Below are 21,527 nucleotides of genomic sequence, written 5' to 3' on the forward strand. Positions count from 1 at the left end.
ATGACGAGCCTCCGCATGCAGTAGCAACAACAAGATTTAGTACTGAGCTTTAAAAAAATCCACACATAGCTGTAAAACAAAATGTCAATACTAATGATGGGGGGAGACGATGGCTTGATGGGACCCGAAAGCTAGTAGTGGCCGTAACAGGAAGAATGAAGTCACGTGGCTTTCCTTGGCTTTGAAGGTCAAGGAGAGCCTCTTGCATATTCATTGAGGGGGCCGCTACAGGATCGATGGGTTTTAATTGTTTTTTCCTGGGCTGGTGGAAGGAAGTGCCAGCTACCATCGATCTGCTGGAGACGAGGCCACTTACATGTCAGACCGTGTGGGGGGTCATCACACCACCACCGTCACACAGCCGCCACGCGCCTCGCAGACAAGAAGGAAATGTGACAAGACAGTGTGGCGACATGAAACACAACATCAGTGTCTAGTGAGGACCCACAACTGGCTGTGGGGGCCTGATCCTTACCCCCTCCGCACCCTAATCTCACATCAGGACCACACTCACAGGATGCATTATGGAGAGTGTGTGTGTGTGAGGGTATAATTGCACACTCACTCAACTGGCACATTGAGCCTGTCTGGCCTGCAACCCAGTGTTAACTGTTCTTATCATGGCCTCCACTGCTCTTTAAACCATTAGCTACATACACACTGCTCAGAGGGAAACATGTTCAATGTAAAATAGACCCCTTTCTGTGACTAAATGTCTAGGTCTTATTGATATGTTATGTTTCACAGCCTGTCTTCCTGAAATTCTTACACTTGAGACACTTGGTACAGTACTTGTTTTTTGTATAATTGTTTGTTTTGTATCATCTTGCCCTGCAGGTAGAACTGAGAGGCTTCCGCTAGATGGGCCAGCTGCAAAATAAAACAATAAAAAAATCATTAAAACAAACATTTGCATTTTGGTCTTAATTTTAAGGTTATGGTCAGGCATTAGGGTTAGCAGTATGGTTGAGGTTAGTGTTAGGTTGAAAATCAAATTTGATGACTTTGTGGCTGTGCCAGCTAGTGACCAGTTTGCAGAGCTGCCCCCAGGGAAGATTCATGATAATAAATGCCAACCTGCTAATTGTTCATGTTAATATTCTAATGCAGTCATCGCAAATTCCATTCATATCACAAATGTCAAGGACATAAATGAACCCTCGACACCTCTTACTCCTTGCAGACTATTACAGACTGTTGCAGCATTGGATTGACCACAGTAAGAACCACAAAAAAAACATGTTTTCTCTCTCCATGTCAGGTTGGTAAGTTGTTTGTGACCTGGTCCTATAGCTCCATTGAGCAAACTGTTTCCAGTGGCTAAAGAGCAGCAACAGCCCAGGACTTTGTCTGAGAGAGCTCACATTGACGTGGAGCAGGGATAAATTGGAGTCAATGGTAGCAGTCAACTCTGACCCTGTACGAGCCATGACTGTTTGGCTAAGGTAACACCTGCAATCTCTGACACGGTGGCCTCATTTCAGGGAGGTAAGAGTGGACCCTGCACATGAATCAATCTTACACACTAACACAGGGACTGGCCATGCCTCCAATCTGCCTAGGGTGAGAAGTGAAATACATGGTTTTGTTTGCTGTCAAATAATATTAAGATGTGTCATCGAGTTTTGAGGAAAAATATAGAAAAAGTATGAAGTAAAGAACAAAGATCGTTTTTGTTAGAATCATCTGGTATTTCAAACCCATTGAATTTGTTCATGCAAATATTTTGTTTAAAGTTCTTAATTCATCTGACAGTTTTTGAACTCCAAATCGCGTAGCTTTACAATAAAAAACAATATGCTGAGAAAAAGTACAGTCACTTGCCCAAGGGTACATGATCAGAACCCTTGACAGAAAGATGTGCTGTCTTGCTAGTATTTCTGGTACAATAAATGTTCCTTTCTCTCCCTATTCCACTCCCCCTTTCCTTTCCCCAACAGCCTCCATTGCCAGAGACGTAATAATCAGCGTTTACTGAAGCAAGGCAAAAAAACATTCAAGTGAAGAGGGGGAAAGGAGATTGCAGGAAGGAACAACTGAGGAATAACACACAAGGCATGTCTCCTCCCTCTCTCTCTCTCTCTCTCTCTCTCTCTTTGCTCCCTCTGCCTCTCTGCCACTGTCAAATCACACCAGATTTTCCGTAATAGATTCTCTTCCAGACACTCAATTCCATTAAAAGGCGATCCTCCTTTATCCCAGAGCATCAAATATTTAAACACTCGTATTAGTGGCAGTGTCATCTCCTCAACCTGGAGCTTATGGCACCAATCTCTTTATAGCTTTTTTCCTCCCCGTTTCCCTTTCCATTCCCACTCTAATATCCACAATGTTATCTCCTGCAGACCCACATTCCCCCTCTTATCATTTTAGATTTTCAATACTTAAATCTTTTTCTGCAGAAAGGGGGGTGAGGGCAGGCAGGTTTTTCCCTCATTCTTTTCTTTTGCTTTTTGTTGCCGGCTGGGTCTTTCAATTGTAAGAGGCGAGGGCTTATTGCACGGGAAAAGGAGATGGAGAGAGAGGAGAGCAGGCGAAAGGAGGGAGGTAAGGAGAGAGAGCGAGAAGCCGTAGCAACAGCGGCGCGCTTGAATGATGCCTTTCAAGAGGGGCAGTCTAGCTTGTCAAATCGCCGGCTGCAAAATGAATTGGCATATCTATTCAGCTTACTGTGAGATGTCATGCAACACAGTTTCTAGCTCCTCGATAAGGCGCAATAAAGCAATTGTCAAAGTGACACAGAGAGAGGCTTTTCACTGCTCAGATTCTGTTTGCTTGTTGCTGTAGAGGCAGGGCTGGCACAACACAAGCCCCTCGCTGGCTGAGCCTGTAGCTTTACCAGTGTGACGGCCGGGGGCCAGTTCAGTCGAAACTGGTGAGTGTGGGAGTGTTCTGATGACCATCCGTTACATGTGAGGAATTCTTGAAGTATTGTGTTGTTTTGCGGTACAGTTTGATTCCTGTCGCTGACTGGGTTTGTTTAGACAGAGTTTTGCAGTTAAGGCTGAGGCTGGAGTAGAGGGGTGAGTGGAGGAGTCTAATAAAGGAGAGAAAAGGACACAGCTGTCTCTCTTGCCAATGCCAGTAGAGGGGGAACAGAGAGGATGAGGGAGAGAGGCAGTCACCATGACTACAGTGATCTTTTGTGTACAACAAACAGCAAACAAGACTAGTGGGGGGAAACTCATGTACAGATTGATACAGTAAACCGTAAGTTTCTTCTACTATCAGGTTATAAAAATGGTGATGTCTGTAATATGTGCTTATAAAATCATAATGTTTTTACAAAAAAAGATTAGTGGAAAAAACTATGTATTTTAACTACACTCTACTACATACGTTTACATACATTTTGACTAAGCTAACATATTGAATTGTTTCATACCATGGATCATTCAGCTATTTGATTTTTACCCCTGTAGGTATAAAACATGTTGTATTATTGTTTATTTGATGAAACATTGAATTTGGCCTTACTGCTATTAGCTCATAGAAACACATTTAATAACACATTCATGCATGGTAAAACAGATCGTTCAAAACAACGTTTGTTTTGAAGTGTCCGTCATATATCTGAGAGACATACGAAAGCTCAGAAAAAAATATGTATGTTGTATATTTAGACCCATATTTAACCCCTTAGTTTTTGGCACATTACCCACACTACCCCTTATTCCCTTTTGTTAATTTTTACCACCCAGTACCAAGTTTCCTTCAAACGACTCTTGTGAAGCTTGTGGGGGTCGCAGAGAAAAACATGTCTGTGTTTGTAGGGGTCTAAAGGGATAATGGGATCCAAATAGTTTCTAGCTCAAGTCGTTCGGACTTCACCGACGCTTTCGTGAAAAGTAACTTTTCGGCATCCTCTCATGTCTGACAAAGACAGATTTTCTGAAGTGCCTGTCTATCGCATAGGTGAATGGCCGACAGCGGCGGATTTAATGGTGTGCTAAGCAGTCAGTGCAAAAAACACTCTAGCGTAAACACACTGGGTTTTATTTCATGAAAAGTTATGAAGTCAATGATTTCTGCACGGGTGTGTACATCGACCTCCACCAATCAGTCATAATATTTGTACAAGAAGATAAGTGGAAAAACCGATGTATTTTAACTTACGTATACACTGAACATTTTCTCGCACATTTACTTATTTATTTAGAGACTCTTGTTCCTTTCACCTTTCTTCCTTGTCCCCCCCTCCCTCTCTCTCTCTCTCTCTCTCTCTCTCTCTCTCTCTGGCTGCTCCATTAGTTTAGTGACCAGCGGACTGTGACAGGCACAAGTAATGCTGCTCACATCTGAATGGGGGGAGCTTTTCCATTAGCACCTCTAATGTTCTGACAACCTTGCAAAGCCTACCGTCAAATTCATACACTGAGAGCACAGAGTGCAGGCCCCACTATCACACACTGGAGTCTGGAGAGAAAGAGGGGGCCAGTCTGTGCCTGGGGGCGGGAGCCACATAACCAGCAGTAGCCATGCACTGTCACTGCTGTCCTGTCCTGCAACACACACTGCAGCACACCGCCACCACAACTGCCAGACACTGGGCGGGTTCTGTACATGGGACGCCTGTCTGCATGCCTGCCATCATACATGTGATACGTGGAGTGGTAGCCTAATTTAGTACGTACTGTAAGTGAACAGGTGCAGGGGAGAACAGTCGTTGAACGTACTTTTCCCTTCAGTTCTGGAGACCCACCCACCCACATAATATGGTTAGAAGATATACATTGCTATTCTCAAGAAATTCTAGAGTTGAGAAAAAAAAGTATCAGGGCACAATTAGAATATGGAACATTGGGTGAAATGATTGCCAGGTGCATTTCATCAATGTTATTCTCTATTTCCTTTTGGGGGGGGGGGGTATCGTTGCCTTTGAAACTGGATCAAATAAAGGCCTTGTTTTCTGTGATCAGAGGCCACACATTCACAAGTTATTTTTTAGTCTCATGGCTTCCCTTTAATTTGACATGGAGATGCTTGTTAGGAGAGATCACAGTGGACGATTCCCTTCCCAGGATGTCAACATTGTTCAAACAAGGTGGTTGAGATCTTGGGCTCAGGGAAAAGTCACAGGCAGAGCGAGACGTGTTCATGGACAAGGTGACTGATATTCAGTGCATAAAGTAACCTGCTGCTGATGCTGAGGTATAGCCTCTTTAATGAGATGGGCAGCCACTTAGCGCTCTTACCATGATGGAAGGCAGGTCGGGAAAAAATACAATGACACCTTAAGTTCCTGGGCAGCCTAATTCCTCAAAATAATTATAAAGCTCCAGTTAGTTAAAACGCACAATGCTATTGGTATTAGTGGGAATGGAAAGATGTATGGCTTCTTAATTAAGTAAGATGATACTCCAATACATGTACATGAGCCCAGGGGCGCAACTTTGGTTTTGAAGTGAGGGGGGGCACTTTTTTACATGTTTTATCCAGTCGGATAAACACTCCAAACAGCCTCCCTGACCACTCGGAGGCGTCTGCATGGTCCTGTAGCACACCATTGCCTCGTTTTGTATCACATTCCAATGATAAATAAATATATAGGCTGAGCAGCACCTCCTATTGGAGAATTGCTATATCTGCAGCTAATCTTTGGTCTCCCATTCAGCGATTTAACCAAGCCCAGCCTGCTTTGCTATGATACTTGTCACTGACTATTACCAATATGCTATGAGAAGGATTGTTGTGAGATCTCCCTGAACAGCTAAACAGATTTACTGTTGCTATCAAAGCCATTCCAAAGGCTGGGTTGAACAGAACAAATTAAATGTGACCATACTCTATCATTCATATATCATCACTGATGTGATTTAGAACTACAGTATATAGCATTTTCTAAGTCATCAAAGGTGATTGTTTTAATTCAACCAAGGATTCAATTTTTAAAAAGGCAATACATAGGCCCAGGCTTTCAAGCTGGTTGATTTCAAATGTTATGATATTTAGTGATATTGAATTGTGTTTGGTGGTCAACGCAACCAAATATCGAGATTTGTATCTTCTGCTTCTGCTCTATGCCACTGACTTAGTCTGGCTTTAATCCCAGTTGTTTTCAAATGAATATACAGTTCAAGTCAGAAGTTTACATACACCTGAGCCAAGTACATTTAAACTCAGTTTTTCAAAATTCCTGACATTTAATCCTAATAAAACTTCCCTGTCTTACGTCAGTTAGGATCACCACTTTATGTTAAGAATTGTAGCAGAGAGAAAGATTTATTTCAGCTTTTATTTATTTCATCACATTCCCAGTAGGTCAGAAGTTTACATACACTCAATTAGTATTTGGTAGCATTGCCTTTAAATGGTTTAACTTGGGTCAAACATTTTGGGTAGCCTTCCACAAGCTTCCCACATAAAGTTGGGTGAATTTTGGCCCATTCCTCCTGACAGAGCTGGTGTAACTGAGCCAGGTTTGTAGGCCTCCTTGTTCCCAAAAAAATGACTCCGAAAAAGAGGGAAACGAGGCGGTCTTCTGGTCAGACTCCGGAGACGGGCACATCGTGCACCACTCCCTAGCATTCTTCTCGCCAATGTCCAGTCTCTTGACAACAAGGTTGATTAAATCTGAGCATGGGTAGCATTCCAGAGGGACATCAGAGACTGTAACGTTCTTTTCTTCACGGAAACATGGCTCACTGGAGAGACGCTATCGGAATCGGTGCAGCCAGCAGGTTTCTCCACGCATCGCGCCGACAGAAACAAACATCTTTCTGGTAAGAAGAGGGGCGGGGGCGTATGCCTCATGGCTAACGAGACATGGTGTGATGAAAGAAACATACAGGAACTCAAATCCTTCTGTTCACCTGATTTAGAATTCTTCACAATCAAATGTAGACCGCATTATCTACCAAGAGAATTCTCTTTGATTATAATCACAGCCGTATATATCCCCCCCAAGCAGACACATCGATGGCTCTGAACGAACTTTATTTGACTCTTTGCAAACTGGAATCCATTTATCCGGAGGCTGCATTCATTGTAGCTGGGTATTTTAACAAGGCTAATCTGAAAACAAGACTCTAAATTTTATCAGCATATCGATTGCGCAACCAGGGGTGGAAAAACCTTGGATCATTGTTACTCTAACTTCCGCGACGCATATAAGGCCCTGCCCCGCCCTCCTTTCGGAAAAGCTGACCACGACTCCATTTTGTTGATCCCTGCCTACAGACAGAAACTAAAACAAGAGGCTCCCACACTGAGGTCTGTCCAACGCTGGCCCGACCAAGCTGACTCCACACTCCAAGACTGCTACCATCACGTGGACTGGGATATGTTTCGTATTGCGTCAGATAACAATATTGACGAATACGCTGATTCGGTGTGCGAGTTCATTAGAACGTGCATTGAAGATGTCGTTCCCATAGCAATGATTAAAACATTCCCTAACCAGAAACCAGGCTTGATTACCAACAACAACGAGACGGCCTACAGGGAGGAGGTGAGGGCCCTCGGAGTGTGGTGTCAGGAAAATAACCTCACACTCAACGTCAACAAAACTAAGGAGATGATTGTGGACTTCAGGAAACAGCAGAGGGAACACCCCCCTATCCACATCGATGGAACAGTAGTGGAGAGGGTAGCAAGTTTTAAGTTCCTCGGCATACACATCACAGACAAACTGAATTGGTCCACTCACACAGACAGCATCGTGAAGAAGGCGCAGCAGCGCCTCTTCAACCTCAGGAGGCTGAAGAAATTCGGCTTGTCACCAAAAGCACTCACAAACTTCTACAGATGCACAATCGAGAGCATCCTGGCGGGCTGTATCACCGCCTGGTACGGCAACTGCCCCGCCCACAACAGTAAGGCTTTCCAGAGGGTAGTGAGGTCTGCACAACGCATCACCGGGGGCAAACTACCTGCCCTCCAGGACACCTACATCACCCGATGTTACAGGAAGGCCATAAAGATCATCAAGGACATCAACCACCCGAGCCACTGCCTGTTCACCCCGCTAGCATCCAGAAGGCAAGGTCAGTACAGGTGCATCAAAGCTGGGACCGAGAGACTGAACAGCTTCTATCTCAAGGCCATCAGACTGTTAAACAGCCACCACTAACATTGAGAGGCTGCTGCCAACACACTGACACTGACTCAACTCCAGCCACTTTAATAATGTGAATTGATGGAAATGATGTAAATATGTCACTAGCAACTTTAAACAATGCTACCTTATATAATGTTACTTACCTTACATTATTCATCTCATATGCATACGTATATACTGTACTCTATATCATCAACTGCATCCTTATGTAATACATGTATCACTAGCCACTTTAACTATGCCACATTGTTTACATACTCACATCATATGTATATACTGTACTCGATACCATCTACTGTATCTTGCCTATGCTGCTCTGTACCATCACTCATTCATATATCCTTATGTACATATTCTTTATCCCCTTACACTGTGTATAAGACAGTAGTTTTGGAATTGTTAGTTAGATTACTTGTTGGTTATTACTGCATTGTCGGAACTAGAAACACAAGCATTTCGCTATACTCACATTAACATCTGCTAACCATGTGTATGTGACAAATACAATTTGATTTGATTTGATTTTTCAGTTCTGCTCACAAATTTTCTCTGGGCTTGAGGTCAGGGCTTTGTGACGGCCACTCCAATACCTTGACTTTGTTGACCTTAAGCCATTTTGTCACAACTTTAGAAGTATGCTTGGGGTCATTGTCCATTTGGAAGACCCATTTGCAACCAAGCTTTAACTTCCTGACTGATGTCTTGAGATGTTGCTTCAATATATCCACATAATTTTCTGTCCTCATGATGCCATCTATTTAGAGTTCAAAATTGATGTTTGTTCATCTCTAGGAGACAGAACGCGTCTTCTTCCTGAAAGTATGACAGCTGCATGGTCCCATGGTGTTTATACTTGTGTACTATTGTTTGTACAGATGAACCAGACTTGTGGAGGTCTGCAATTTTTTCTGAGGTCTTGGCTGATTTCTTTTGATTTTCCCATAATGTCAAGCAAAAAGGCACTGAGTTTGAAGGTAGGCCTTGAAATACATCCACAGGTACACCTCCAATTGACTCAAATAATGTCAATTAGCTTATCAGAAGCTTCTAAAGCATAATGTTCTGGAATTTTCCAAGCTGTTTAAAGGCACAGTCAACTTAGTGTATGTAAACTTCTGACCCACTGGAATTGTGATACAGTGAATTATAAGTGAAATAATCTGTCTGTAAACAATTGTTGGAAAAGTGACTTGTGTCATTCACAAAGTAGATGTCCTAACCGACTTGCCAAAACCATAGTTTGTTAACAAGAAATTTGTGGAGTGGTTGAGAAACGAGTCTTAATGACTCCAACCTAAGTGTATGTAAACTTCTGACTTCAACTGTATATATGCAGTAACAGTCAAAGGTTTGGACACACCTACTCATTCATGGGTTTTTCTTTATTTGAACTATTTTCTACCTTGTATGAGTAGGTGTGTCCACACTTTTGACTGGTACTGCATATACGTTAAGAGCTTTGTTCAACACGCATTTAATGTTTGATTTGAGCTTTAACTTCGATTTTTGGTTGAGATGGAGACGTGAATTCAACATATCAACTATTAATTTGTAGACAAACTGGAATTGAAGTCAGACTTTGTGGCACAAATGGAACTATCCAAGCAGAAGGTACATCTCCTTCAAATGTTGATATTTGGTTGCGTTGACATCCAAACAATATTCAATATCACTTTTGAAATACAAACAATAGCCTGGTTCTCAAGTTAACAAATGGTATGATGGATTCACGTCTACATCTCAACCAAAAATAAAAGTTTAAGAATGGGTATAAGCCAGTTGCTCAGATGGAACTACGCAAGCAGTAGATGCATAAACACTCATATTTGGCTCCATTGTCAACCAAACACAGTTCAACATTACTTTTGTAATACAGTCAAAAGCCTAAAGTTAAGGCTAACTAATGTAACATTCAACCTTAAAATGAGTAACACATCTATAGCCACATTTTGAGGTTACTGTAATTATAAATGTCTTAAGTCATCTTAAATGCATGTTGATAGCATGTTCAGATCTTCACTATCGCTACAATAATCTGGTCAGAATATCAAACTGCATTGATCACTCGCACCATGTACTTTGAATGTAATCTCAACTGCAATCCAGGTCATTTGGTTCTGCTATTGTGCTACAGTGATAAGTAACATATTCATCTGTTGTATAAAAAACTAAATATCTGACATTGTATTCCCCATTTGAACTCTACTGTGCTTTTTAGTGGTTGAAAACACAGTGATAGACATTTGGGTGACAACTAAACCAAAAAATCAGACATTGTTTTTTCATTGGAATGTGGTTGTGCTTTTAGATGGTTGAATGCATAGTGATGGCTCATTGGAAATTCAGAAACATTTTGGCTGTGTTTTTAAGTGGGTGAACATGATAATCTCCCTGCCATCCAGGATCTCTATACCAGGCGGTGTCAGAGGAAGGCTCCAGCCACGTAAATCATTACTGTCCTCTCTGCTACCACACGGCAAGCGGTACCGATGCACCTAGTCTGGAACCAACAGGACCCTGACTCATCACATACACTGCTGCTACTGTTTATTATCTATCCTGTTGCCTAGTCACTTCATGTGTACATATCTACCTCAATGACCTTGTACCCCTGCACATCGACTCAGTACTGGTGACCCGTGTATATAGCCATGTTACTCATTGTGTATTTATTGTTACTTTTATTATTACGTGATTGACTTTACTATTATGTTTCTATATTATTTCTCTCCTCATTATTGGGAAGGGCTTGTAAGTAAGCATTTCACTGTTAGTATACACCTTTTGTTTACGAAGCATGTGATTAATAAAATTGGATTTGATTTGATCTCATTGATTAACCTATCAACCAAATATTACCCAATTATCCAGGTTGAAATGACATAGTGTGCCCAGTGAGATGTGACAGGCCGGTAAAATAATAATGAGTTCCTCATAGAATTCCTAAAGCACAATGACAACCATCTTAGTAGGGGACCATCTCCCTGGACGACGCAGCGTATAGCAGAATGTAAGGATGAAGGGGAAACGGCTGCAGAAGAAATCCCCTTCCAAAAAAAGCGTTCCCAAGACAAACGTTGACCACGGACCAGGGCTCAGAGGTTTTAAGCAGTGGGCACGCATCGTCCAGCTGTCCACTGGGACCTCCATCTGATTCCCGGAACCTAAATCTAGATGTTTGATCTATATGTTTCCTACTATCTTGATCTATACATTTCTTCCTATAAGCCCTCTGGACTCTGGTTTGTTAGCCTGCTATTTTCCCTCCTCGTGGGCGTTTGTGATTGAATGAAACACCCCCCCATTGCTCTAATAAATGTTTTTCAATTAGACCTGTCAGACGATAATACTATAATGTGATATAGAGGGATATTAGGTCTATGCCTGTTATTGCTTTATTATTGTTTCAAGACAGGGACGGAGGCAATGGGTCGAATAATCTTTTTGGTGAGTCTGAGTCGATTGCTAATTGTTCTCTAATAATGGCATTTTCTCTCACAGTCAGATGTCGTGATTTACTAATTGTAACTATTTATTTGATTATAAAAGGCCTGCGTTGAAATATAAGTCCCCACGCAAATTCCGCCATCGATTATCACAAGGGTGAATATTTTTGTATGAAAAATAATTGCTAGTTAAACAAGTGCACATATGATTTTCATTGGAGTAAAGACAGAAAAAGCTGGTTCATAAATTGACTGTGGAGACCAGTAGATTTTCAGGGAATGTGAGAATGTTCTTCCAGTATTAGAGTGCTCTTGTCTCTGCTACTTTCTCTCTCTCTCTCTCTCTCTCTCTCTCTCTCTCTCTCTCTCTCTCTCTCTCTGCTTTAGTGGAGCTGCTTTACGAGAGATGACAGAGTAATAGAGCTGCCTTGATTGGGTTGTTGCATTGTCAGGCCTGTCATCTTCTGCAGAAAAGCACATCACTGCATGACAGTGTACTTAAATGGCCAGAGTATTCAACCATCATGTCATCTCCTGAAGGATATTTGTCATGTGGCTCAACAGCAGAACAGCTCGACTAGTCTACACTGTTTTACTGGTAAAATAAAAATAGTGACATAAATAACGCATGTTAATATCATCTTAACAGCTACATTTGAAATACGTTTTAAACAAGCAGTTTTATCTGTCCACTTTTACAAAGTAAAAATAAAACAATTGTGGTAAAGACCCAGTTTTTCATTACTGTCCTGATAATTAGCAGAAATTACCAGTTATCACAGACATGCAGATATTATGCAAAACTCACATCATTTTCAAATGGCATTGAAATGCTACGGAAATGCTTCAAGACATAATCTGACCGTTAACTACACTATAATGTCTGAACTCGCATGGCTATCTTATGATTACTGTGCTTCAAAATTCCTGAGAAGAGGAAGGTTTGAGATTAGTCAGGAGAAAGAAAGGGAAGAAGGAAATGAGGGAAAGAGAGAGAGAGAGAGAGAAAGAGAGAGAGAGAGAGAGAGAGGAAGAGAGAGAGAGAGAGAGAGAGAGAGAGAGAGGAGAAAGAGAGAGAGAGAGGAGAGAGGGTTTCAAGAGAGAGAGAGAGAGAGAGGAGATAGAGAGAGGGGTGAGAGAGAGAGAGAGAGAGAGAAAAAGGAGAGAGAGAGAGAGAGTGAGAGAGAGAGAGAGAGAGAGAGAGAGAGAGAGAGAGAGAGAGAGAGAGAGAGAGAGAAGAGAGAGAACAAAGAGAGAGGGAGAAACAAGGAGAAAGAGAGAGAGGGAGAGAGAGATATTATGGAGAGAGAGAGAGAGAGTGCTTCAGAGAGAGAGAGAGAGAGAGAGGGAGAGAGAGAGGAGAGAGAGAGAGAGAGAGAGAGAGAGAGAGAGAGAGAGAGAGAGAGAGAGAGAGAGAGAGAGAGAGAGAGAGAGAGAGAGAGAGAGAGAGAGAGAGAGAGAGAGAGAGAGAGAGAGAGAGAGAGAGAGAGAGAGAGAGAGAGAGAGAGAGAGAGAGAGAGAGAGAGAGAGAGAGAGAGAGAGAGAGAGAGAGAGAGAGAGAGAGAGAGAGAGGGGAAGCTAATAGGTAGGGAAGGGTGTATCTCCTCTCCTCACTTTACCCTTGGTGCCAGTGCTGGGGCAGGACGAGTGACGGGGGACGGGATGCCAGGTGGGGGGGGTGTTAGAATGGGGGGGAAATTGCATGGCCCAGCGGGCAGCCACCCAGCACCACTCACTTTTCCCTGCTCCCCATTCATCAAGCCAGCACAGGCCACTGGCCAAGCACGTCTTCCTATCATTACCCCTCTCACAATGCGATCCATGCCGCTAACCCTGCCTTCATTCTGCAGGATTAATAATATCTCTTTCAACCTTCACACTGTGATAAATAGGCTCCAGGAGAACAAAAGGAAAGAGGGTGAGAGACGGAAAGAGAGAGAAAAGGAACTGGGGAAAAAGTGGGAGACTTTTAGTAAGAGCGAATCAAAGGTGGAAATTCCGACTTGGAATCATCCTTTTGGAATCAGATTGTAGCCTGGGACGTTAACACAAGGGCCATGCTGGACCGACTGGTTGCCTATGTTGGTATACGGAGGTCTATCTATGGAAATAATTTACACCTAGTTGGACCAGTCATAGTTATGGAAGCAGTTATCAAATTTGTCATCTGATTAATATTCACTATTTGAATTTCATTGCATGTCATTTTGATAGTTTAGGCTTTAACATGCAGCTTGCCTTTGACAAAACAATGAGAACGATCCAATACATTATTCATTCACTTTCCCACCATGTTAGAGGGTATTGTGTGTGTTGTGTTTGCTCAGTTTCTCTGATATAACTACAGGTAATCACAGCTTCCTGGTTCTCTGTCCCCTCCAACTCTATTTGATAGGATTACCCAATGACTGCTCCTTACAGCAACTCTAACCACAATGGAATGATAATTATTTGTTCCGGAAAAATCAACAGCAGGCTTTAAACAAGGGGCTACCAACCCAACCAAAAGAAAATATGAAATGATTATGCAAATTCCCGGCAGAATCACAACGTATGAGTTTGATGTTTAGATTTAATTAAAAACTGTCTCTCTGCAGCATGTCTCGATCTGGAGTCTTATGGCGTTAGTATGATATATTAGGCAAGCTAAGCATTATGGGTATGTATTTATTTCTTTATTGAATCCCTGACACATCCTTTTATTACATTGGTAAATATAAAGCATAATACACCATTTCACCATTGCACAACTGCCTTCCTGTTTTGTAACATAAAGTCATCAAATAGAAATGAAATGAAACATAAAACACAATCTTATTTCTTAAATGTATACCAGTGCTCAAAGATTGCACCTGTAATTGTATGCTAGTGCTCCAATTGGTTTCGACCTGCTGACCAATGAGGAACCCGAACCACCTTTCATCCGTCTCCTCTCAGAGACCTTCAAGTTGAACCCTGGGCCTCATCCCAATCGCCTGTTGATCTTAATCCGTGTGGATTTATTGATGAGAGATGTCCCATCTTGACAAGTCCTCTCAGGGTCTTTGTGTACAATTAGGGGGTTTCTCTCTTCTCTGACACAATGGCTACCTAGGTGAGAAATCAGAAATGGTGTGTCGATGTGTGTGGTGTAAAGGAGGAGGAAGGGAAGGAGGTGGAGGAGGGGGTAGAGTGGGAAGGTGTGGGACGGCACAAAAGGACATCAGCCACTAATGAAAGTTTTTGCTAAAGAGCATCACAGAGCGCCTTTGGCCTGGCTCGCTCTCAATTCCCTCCATCGCTCCCTTCTCTTCTCGGCTTGATTTAAGAGTTACTCTCCTAGCTGTGACAGTAGGGTATTTCTATCACACAGATTATAACTCAGTGTCATTATTCAACTCCAATAGCTCTGCTGGCCCCAACTGCATTTAGCCCAAACGTAATATCCTTCATGCATACATTATCCATCTTGCTTATTATCCCGAATCATTTCAGAATTAAATTCCAGGCCTCCAATATGGGTACAGTGGAGTCGACTGCCTTATAGTGTAGTCAAAGGTTAACATAGCAATCAAAGTAACCCTTGCGATGTAGCCAGACACTTTAATATTCACAAAGCTGATAATGGGGCGAGGACATCATATTTTCTCCCTTTGCCCTGATTACCCCAAAGGCAACACATGATGCATCGGGAAAAACTGCCTTGGGAAGAGGAGGGAGAGGAGATATCAGAATAACGTAATAGATAGATATTGGATATGGGGGTCAACGGATGGCCTAAAGGTGACAGAGTGGTATTGATAGGTCAAAAGTGAGATATGTAATGTGTTCTATAGTGTGGTTGTTTATCAAATCATGGATGTAAAAAAACAATTTTATCACACAGATACTATATGTGCTGAACAGAAAAGGTTACACACAAAATGTCTTAGCGCTCACTTTTCACAAAGCATATATAACACTATTCAAGTTCATAGTACTATTCATGTTTTTCTATAATTCCCACTAATTCCACTTGAAAACTGTACCTTATTCCTACTAGCCAACAACCCAGATCTCCCAGGTAATCCAAGGTGGTGTCGGGAGGTGAACCATAACACATGACTACTAGCTATCGCTGGTTTACTTTGGAATGAAGACAACAGCGCTTTCAACAGATTTGACTTTGCAAAGAGTTGGTGTTGCATGCATGTTACAGGCTGTTATGCATCAATCTATCAGAGGCCCTCATCAGTATTCAGATTGGCACCGTAGGCAAGTGGAACTTTAGGGAGACACGGCCTCATTCATGACCTTTTCAATGCAACATGGACACTTGAACTTACAACAAATCCATCTCATGAATTGGTTTGATGTGTAATTCTGAACTTGTCCACCATAGATGAGATCCCCCCCCAAGGACACTGTAATGCATGTAGATTCACTTTGTCGAATTATCAAGTTTTGTTCTGTTTGTGTCAAGGAACTGCGCTATTTGAATAAAAACAGAACAGGTCGTCTGAAAGTGTTTGCTTTAGTGCATAGCTTCCATTTGGGTTGGTATAGCTTTAGGAGAAAATAGGATGTTTAAATCTGATGAATGAATTATACTTTTTGTGTTATATAAAATGACTAGCTATCTTCAATTTGTAAACACCATTTTCCTGTCCAGCAATCGAATCATATTTTCTATTCCCTTTGTATTGTAAATGACATAATGCAAACACTGATACACTCTGGATATGACCATTACTACATTAAATTTAAAAAACACAACCACACACATGCACAAACACACACACACACACGTACACACGCACTACCACGTTTCTGCTGTGCTCCAGTGTGTCCCACTGCCGGCTGCTGCTCCGTCATGCGTCTAAACACCGCTCTGCTTAATTACTCACACCATTAGTTTATAGCTTTTATATATTTGTTGCCTATTAGCTCCAGTCACAGTTAAAGTCCATCCAGCGGATATCTTAATTACTGCAATCAGTGAATACACTCAGGGCCCCGGCAGGAGCCAGGAAGCTACATGATAAAAGGCCAACATGCACATGGCTGTGACACCACAATGTAGTGATGCCATAAAGCCATAAAATGGCCAGGGAATATGGTGTGGTTGTTATGATGGGGTGATAATGCTATTAAAATGTTGAGCTGCTGCGGGGACAAAGACACACTTGATTAACTTGACTGTCCTGTAGATCACGGGGGTATGCTGTAGAAAGCTGGAGGAGGTTGTTCCCATTGGATTTGAATTCTCATGCAATGACAATAACACTTTTTGAGCAGACCTCTCATTTGAACAACAGGATAGGCTAGCTGATCTATCTAGGGTTTAGATGGGTTGGGGGAGCGGGGTTCATAAAACAGATGAGTGAGTGATGATGAACATGGAGGAGAGACGTATGGAGATAGATAGACTGGAAAGACAGGAGTTAAGGTGAGACGGTACAGTAGTCTAGTGCACTGGAAACGCATGGCCCAGGCCTACATGCTTGTTTACTCATTTACAGTGTGCTCACGAAGGCCTATCAGTCTGACCCGACAGCTACGACTTTGAACCAATACATCTAAAGGAAGGAGGGAGAAAGAGGAGTCTATGTTCTCGAGCTCTTTCGTAGCGTAAACCTCTACGTGATTTGTCGACAGCGGAATGACTGCTGCCTGGCCGTGGCCACCCCATGCTGTGACCTCCCTGTACCGGTTTGATGTTATCTGCCATTGAGGAGCTGCGCTACAGTCTCTTTCCCTCGTTAAGTGGATTGTCCAGCTTCTCTTAGTGTTGATCAGCAGAATGCTAATATGCTACCGTACTCACCACCCACCTCCCACCACAGGCAGAATTAGATTGCCAAGGATGCAGGAGGAGAGAAGAATTGGGTCACTTAGAGGAAGAGTCATGGACTTAAATACTCTTGCAGAGGGCAATATACACATATAGAAAGCACATGAGCATACATGCACACACCAAGATACACTTTAGTAGCCTGCAATATGGCATTCTATGGTCACAATAAATATATTTATCTACAAGCAGAAACTTTCTATGTATCTATCATCATTAATTCAATTCATACTAACAAATTACCAAACCCAATCTCAGGCTTGGATAATACTGGAGGCCCCTTCGGTCTCCACAGAGTTAGATAAAGCTGCTTTTAGTTATGGGTCCTTTTTGTTGAACAACCTCCAGAGCTCTCTGAAATTAGATGTTCTGGTCCCCCTTGGTCAGTTCGGAGTGACGATCAAAGACCTCTATGTTGAGAAATGTGTCTGTTTTTTCCTAAGCACACAGCCAAGACAACGCTGGAGTGGCTTTGGACAAGTCTCTAAATGTCCTTGAGTGGCCCAGCCAGAGCCCGGACTTGAACCCGTCTCTGGAGATACGTAAAAATAGCTGTGCAGTGACGCTCCCCATCCAACCTGACAGAGCTTGAGAGGATCTGCAGAGAAGAATACAGGTTTGCGTAGTTTGAGCGTCATACCCAAGAAGACTCGAGGCTGTAATCGCTGCCAAAGGTGCTTCAACAAAGTACTAAGTAAAGGGTCTGAATACTTGTGTAAATGTAACATTTCATTTTTTCTTTAAACCTGTTTTTGCTTTGTCATTATAGGGTATTGTGTGTAGATTGATGAAGGGGAATTATTTTTTCCATCAATTTTATTACAAGCCTGTAACATAAGAAAATATGGAAAAAGTCAAGTGGTCTGAATACTTTCCGAATGCACTGTAAATATTCAAATCCCTTGACTTTTTCCACATTTTGTTGTGTTACAGACAGAATTTTAAATGGATAAAATTGTGATTTTGTGTCACTGGCCTACAAAGTGGAATAATATTTTTAGACATTTTTACCAATTAATTAAACATGAAAAGCTGAAATGTCTTGAATCAATAATGTCCAACCCCTTTGTTATGGCAAGCCTAATTAAGTTCAAGAGTACAATTATGCTTAACAAGTCACATAATAAGTTGGATTCACTCTGTGTGCAATAATAGTGTTTAACATGATTTTTTGAATACTACCTCATCTCTGTACCCCACACATATAGTTAGTTATCTGTGAGGTCCCTCAGATGAGCGGTGAATTTCAAACACAGATTCAACGAGGGAGGTTTTCCCATGTCTCGCAAAGAAGGAAACCTATTGGTAGATTGGGGGGGGGAGCATGGAGGAGCTATTAATTACACTTTGGATGGGGTATCACTACACCCAGTAACTAGAAAGACACAGGCGTCTTCTTAACTCAGTTGCTGGAGAGGAAGGAAACCGTTGGCTTTAAAGAGTTACAGAGTTTAATGCTGTGATAGGAGAAAACTGAGGATGGATCAACAACATTGTAGTTACTCCACAATACTAACCTAAATTACAGAGTGAAAATAAGGAAGCCTGTACAGAATAGAAATATTCCAAACCATTCATACTGTTTGCAACAAGGCACTAAAGTAAAGCTGCAAAAAAACTGGCAAAGAAATTCACTTTATGTTCTGAGAAAGTGTTGTGTTTGGGGGCAAATTCAACACAACACATCACTGAGTACCACTCTTCATGTTATGGGTATGCTTGTCATCGGCAAGGAACAAGGAGTGTTTTAGGATAAAAAAGAAAAGAAAGAGCTAAGCACAGGCAAAATCCTAGAGGAAAACCTGGTTCAGTCTGCTTTACAATTGACACTGGGAGACAAATGTACCTTTTAGCAGGACAATAACCTAAATCTATGGCAAGACTTGAAAATGGCTGTGGTATTCTCTCAAACAGCTTCATGAGGTAGTCACCAGGAATGCATTTCAATTAACCCGTTTGAACTAATAATTTGTGTTGTGACAAGGTAGGATTTGTATAGAGAAGATAGCCCTATTTGGTAAAATACCAAGTCCATATTATGGCAAGAACAGCTCAAATAATCAGAGAGAAACAACAGTCCATCATTACTTTAAGACATGAAGGTCAGCCAATGTGGAACATTTCAAGAACTTTTAGTTTCTTTAACTGCAGTCGCAAAAACCATAAAACTCTATGATGAAACTGGCTCTCATGAGGACCGCCACGGGAAAAGAAGACCCAGAGTTACCTGCCCAAATAAATGCTTCACGGAGTTCAAGTAACAGACACATCTCAACATCAGCTGTTCACAGGAGACTGCATGAATCAGGCCTTCATGGTTGAATTTCTGCAAAGAAGCCACTACTAAAAGACACCAATAAGAAGAAAAGTCCAAATTTGAGATTTTTGGTTCCAACCGTAGTGTCTTTGTGAGACGCTGAGTAGGTGAACCCATGATCTCTGCATAAGTGGTTCCCACCGTGAAGCATGGAGGAGGAGGTGTGATGGTGCTTTGCTGGAGACACTGTCAGTGCTTTATTTAGAATTCAAGGCACACTTAACCAGCATGGCTACCACAGTATTCTGCAGCGATACGCCATCCCTTCTGGTTTGCGCTTAGTGGGACTATAATTTGTGTGAGGGCTATTTGACCAAGAAGGAGTGCTGCATCAGATGACCTGGCCTCCACAATCACCCGACCTCATGCGCAATGCCAAGCGTCGGCTGGAGTGGTGTAAAGCTCGCCGCCATTGGACTCCGGAGCAGTGGAAACAAATATGGGTTTGGTGGATGCCAGGAGAACACTACCTGCCTCAATGCATAGTGCCAAATGTGTCAGGGTTTACCAGAATTGGACCCAGAAGCAGACCAGGACAAGGTGAGTATAAAGATGGTGAGTATTTATTAATCAATGAGAACGTGGAGGTAGATAGTTCCGGGTGGAGGAGCGGGCAGCGGAGGTGGGTTGATGGGAGTGGATAGGCAGATCCAATGGATAACACAGTGGCGACGAGCAGACAGGGATGGGGTATGGGTTCCGGGTGAATGGCTGTAGACAAAACAAACGGCGGTAAGTTCAAGGCAAGCAAGACGTACAAAACAATAAAATAAAACAAACTCTATAAACTGGAGGCTGGTTCGTGGGAACAACATACTGTTCATGGCTAACGATCCAGCAGGGAATGGATGTCAGGTCAGAGCTTTTGAAGGGGAGAGGTGATGATCAGGACAGGTGTGCAGATTACTGATGGGATACAGGTGCGGGTGAACATCGATCTCCCAACAAGCTAATTCGTCCGGCAACCAGACAGGGTGCATTCCAGGACACCGGAAACACACTCCAGGACAGAAACACAGGCAAACACAGACTCAGGAAGCGGGATTCGTGACAGTACCCCCCCTCCGACGAACACCACCGGGCGGACTACCTGGAGCGCCAGGGTGGAGGCGGTAGAAGTCACGAAGCAGGTCATCATCAAACTCCTCTCTGGACCATATCCTTCCCAATCCACGAGATATTGGAAATCTCGACCCCGCCGTCTGGAATCCATTATGCGGCGCACCGTGTAGGCAGGACCACCTCCGATCATCCAAGGAGGAGGAGGACGAGGAGGAGGGGGCAACAGAGGACTGAGGAGAACCGGCTTGAGGCAGGAGACATGAAAGGTGGGGTGTACTCGAAGCGTTGCCGGCAATTTGAGTCGGACCACAACAGGGTTAATGATTCTCTCCACCACAAACGGACCAATGAACTTCGGTGACAGTTTCCTCGACTCAGTCCGTAGAGGAAGATCCCGTGTAGCCAACCAAACATTATCTCCGATGGTATAAGCGGGAGCAGGAATACGGCGACGATTCGCCTGGATCTGATACCGGTCAGAAACCTTAAGGAGGACCTTCCTGGCCTGATGCCAGGTCTTGTTATGCAGGTGAATGAGGACCCAAAAGCGACTTGGCGAAAACAGAGTCTTTAATCCAGTAAAGTAAATATACAATCATAAAGCACAATTCCACTCGTAATGACGAGAACAGACTGGAGACTCGATCATGAACTGCAGGTTGCCTCGGGAAGGCACTTGAACGTAGCAGACTCAGACACCTGCTCACCACGCAGCATCTGAGCGAAACACGACACGACAGGGCGATACACAGACACAGCACGGTGAACAATAGACAAGGATCCGACAGGGCAGAAACGGAAAACAAGGGGAGAAATAGGGACTCTAATCAG

The sequence above is a fragment of the Oncorhynchus gorbuscha genome, linkage group LG08 (genome assembly GCF_021184085.1).
Source record: "Oncorhynchus gorbuscha isolate QuinsamMale2020 ecotype Even-year linkage group LG08, OgorEven_v1.0, whole genome shotgun sequence".
NCBI classification, from domain to species: domain Eukaryota; kingdom Metazoa; phylum Chordata; class Actinopteri; order Salmoniformes; family Salmonidae; genus Oncorhynchus; species Oncorhynchus gorbuscha.